Source organism: Podarcis bocagei, assembly GCF_964188305.1.
Source record: "Podarcis bocagei genome assembly, chromosome: Z".
NCBI lineage: Eukaryota > Metazoa > Chordata > Lepidosauria > Squamata > Lacertidae > Podarcis > Podarcis bocagei.
The window spans coordinates 15737596-15741714 of NC_138140.1; positions in this window are offsets into that span (position 1 = coordinate 15737596).

Here is a 4119-nt window from a genome sequence, read left to right on the forward strand (position 1 = left end):
GTCTTCCAATAGGAACCAGACATAGTGAGCCTCTGATTTTCCTGGGAAAGGTACCAGCAAGGGTAATATCAGTTCAGCCCTGACTTGCTCATATTTTGCACAGCAAAATATGTTTTATAGAATCAATGTCTTGAGCATCCGAGCAAAGTCTGTCCTGGTAGGGGGCTCCTCTCCACCTGCCATCCAACACTGCAGAAGGAAAGATGTTTAATCTGGCTTTGGTAAATAACCTTCGATAATTTGGTACTGCCAGGTTTTTAATGTAAGGTGTTAACTTAAAGACATGCCCATATTGTACTCCTACTGCCAGCGGACTACAGATTGCGTTTGATCGAGATCGCAAGTCACTGTGTGTATTATCCCATAATCTTTGATTTAACGTCTTTTGGGCGCCTGCATAACCCAGGTAATAAAGTTGTGGGGGGTGACAGACCAATAGAGGTGACTTTTTTAGCCATGGTTTTCTGCCATTTGCTGACAGACTCCTCATTGGTCAGGTGTTGGTACAAACCCTTCCCTAGAGCAAACACTGAGATCCTGAGCCAATGTTTTAGGGCAGCCCACCATGCTTTAGTTGAAATTCGGCATTCACCAGCTTCTGACAGTAGTATGGAGTTGGGGACAGTTGGGTACCTGCAGCAGAGATCGTAGAAATTTTGCTTGAAAGTCATCTAGCTTAGGCAGGTCCCCATTACGCCAGACATTTGCAGCATACAGGAGTTGGGAAACAGATTTTGCATTGAAAACCCTTAAGGCTGCTGGAACATATTTGCCGTCCTTTGTGAAAAAAAATCTGAGTATGGCTAGCTTTGAGATTTCCGCCTTTTGAAGGGAGGTTTGTCAGTGGTGCTTCCAAGATCCTGTATGATGGAATGTGAGCCCTAGATAACTGAAGTATTTAATCTGTTCAAGTCTTAAAATACAGTTTGTGGTTTTAGTTGGGGCAAATTGTTGAATGTAGGAGTGCTCAACAGCTATTTACTCATCATCCTTTATCTTTATTTTCCCTATCCACTGGTGTTAATGAAAAAAAGTCAGATTTTCTAGCAGTGGAAAGAGAGTCAGCATTACAGTGAAAGAGTTCTGAACTTTTGCATTTTATAGATGTTTAAATTGCAGCCTGTTTTTTTCTGGAATGCTATTAGATGCTCTGCAAGTGTTTGGGATTAAAAAAAAATTGCAAATTTGATAGTTCTTCTTTGGTGTTGAGTGCCCTTTACTAACCCATATATATAAAAGCTGTATTTGATGTTGGATGGCAGCTGCCAAATGCCTTAAGGATGGTTTTTGGTTTTTGTGCTTGGGTTTGGCTTCTGCTTGCAAAATGGCAGCATTGCCTGTCAGCTGTCACAATCTAAACAAATCTCACATAACTTCCTTTTCTGTTTTCCCTGACGGTTCCAAGACTCTGGGAAATGGCGGTTTGGTTCTGCAGCAACAGCTCTCTTGTCAAAGAATTATTGACGCTGGGTCTGTCCTGAAATTAAAGCTCTGTGCAAGATGTTGTGTACTATTGCTAGTAGAATATCAAAATAGCAGTGAAAAGGAGGTGATGACACTGGAGATGAAGACAACAGTGGCAGGAGTCCAGTTGACTTGGCACCAGCCAGCATGACTTGGCTTGAGGCATTCAGCCCAGTTCTTAGCATTAAAAGAAAAGCTAAAAACCTGCCCCCCCTTTTGCTGTTTGCTAGAAATCGGGGTGTTTGCGAAAATAGAATCCTGTAGGCTGCGAGGATTTCAATCACATTTTGAAAGGCAAAAATGGGAAATGTCCAGAAAGTCTGTTTAAAATTCTTTGTTAGGGGTAGTGGGACAGCTTTACTTTTTGAATCTCAAGACGGGCCTGGGTTCAAATATCAGGCCTCACATACAGATTCCTGTACAGTGGTACCTCGGGTTAAGTACTTAATTCGTTCCGGACGTCCGTTCTTAACCTGAAACTGTTCTTAACCTGAAGCACCACTTTAGCTAATGGGGCCTCCTGCTGCCGTTGGGCCGCCGGAGCACGATTTCTGTTCTCATCCTGAAGCAAAGTTCTTAACCTGAAGCACTATTTCTGGGTTAGCGGAGTCTGTAACCTGAAGCATATGTAACCTGAAGTGTATATAACCTGAGGTACCACTGCGATGTATCAAACTCAGTTTGCCTTCTGCAAAATAATAATAATGCCCTTTGTAAAATCAGGATAATCACCCTCGAGCTGACTATATAATCTGCTGGAAGCTAACTGTTAATTGGTGAGAACAGTGTACTCCAGTTATACTGGGAACAACCCCTGTATAAATAAAATAAAACGAGTATTTTTTGAACCCCATTGATTTTGCTGAGAGGGATTTAGGCATATACTTAACTCATTTAAAGTGTTGAAGGACAGTTAATAATAACAAAATTTGCTGCTGGTGTACACCAGAATACTGTAAGTTTATTTCAGATAGTAGTAGTTTTCATTTTCTGAGCATGCATATACGTTGAAAGCATTGGGGGTTGAGGTGTAAAGAAGTCAGTATTTGGCTGAAGGGGAAAAAAGAACCCATTTCAAAAGCAGGGGTTTTATTTATTTCTCTTGCCTCAGTAAGACAGAAGCAGTGAGTGTCAACACAGCCAGTGTGGCATGCACAGAAGCACTTTGTGTGAAGAAGAATGGCTCAGCATGGAAATATCAGCCATCTTCTGGCTGTACTGGATTCCCCACATCTGCCTGTCCTGGAAGGTGTAAAGACTGAGCTTAGAGAAATCCTAAACTCGGGTAAGTATCAGTCATGTCTCCAGTGATGTCCACAGAATTTCTGAAGTTCCTCACATTTTATTCTGAAGCAGCTGGCCCACAACTGCTGCTCAACCTAAGGTGGCCACGGAATACTGCTATTTTAAATTGTTGTTGTAGTAATAATATACCACCCTCTTAGAAAATGTCAGGGCAGCATACAGCAGTATAAAAATGTAAGCCATTGCAATCAGTACAGAACAATCATTGAAACAACTGGCTTCTTGAGATTTAAACTGCATAGGCCTGCTGGCGTGAAGTCTGCAAGAGACACCTGGAGAGTCAAAAGCGAGGGTGCATGCTGCATCTCTGCTGGAAGAGTGTTCCACAGCATGGGATTGGCTGCACCAAAAGCCGTACTTGTAGCTGAGGCTAATGGCACCTCTCTGATAAGGGGGGGCGGGCACTAACAGTTCTCCATATAATCTCAGTGAAGACTGGGATAGAAATGCTCAGGAAGTTAAGACATCATGGACCCAAGTTTTTCAGGGCTTTGTATAGCATCATAAGGTGGCTCAGAATCATAGAGGCAGCCAGCAGATGTTTTAGCAGAGGTGTCTCATGTGGCTGGCCACTCAGTCTTCAATTAAATCTTACAATCCCCACTGAAAAATGTAAACTTGTCAGGTGATAATATTTTAAATTATATAGCAACTATATGGGGTATGAATCAGTGTAGATAAGGGGTAGTCAACCTTTTTATACCTACTGCCCACTAATGCATCTTTCTTGATGGTAAAATTTCCTTACTGCCCACCAGCTTGTGCTGTAGAACCCCCTACCGCCCACCTAGAATCCTGAAACGCCCACTAGTGGGCAGTAGGGAGCAGGTTGAAAACCCCTGGTGTAGATAGATTCTCTGTGCCCTTCTGCCAAAAGACTGATATTAATTCATTGGAAAGATAATACCATGGCCCCCCTCAATTAATGGATAGAAGTCATGACAGTGCTTGTAGCATACAAATGGATTGCTTTTAGACAGATTGTGTATGGATAAATAAAATGATAGTTTGAATCCATTTATGAAAAATATAATTTGTTAATAATTTTACATTTGGTGGAATAATTATATTATTTATACACCCATATATTGTATTGTATTTCAGTTTCAGTCCCCCTTTCTTTTCTTTCACTTTACTTCCTTACTGAAAACTTTCAATAAAATATTAAAAATAAAATAAATCCTATAATCCCCACAGGATAAATGTTAAATTGCATAGTACTCAGTGGATTTATTCTGTAACCTACTATATAACTTTCTTCAAATCATTTCTAACCAATACATCTTTTTTGTGTATGTGAATGCACTGATCTGTAATTGTGTTTTCTTTTGGTGGCCAATAACCACATCA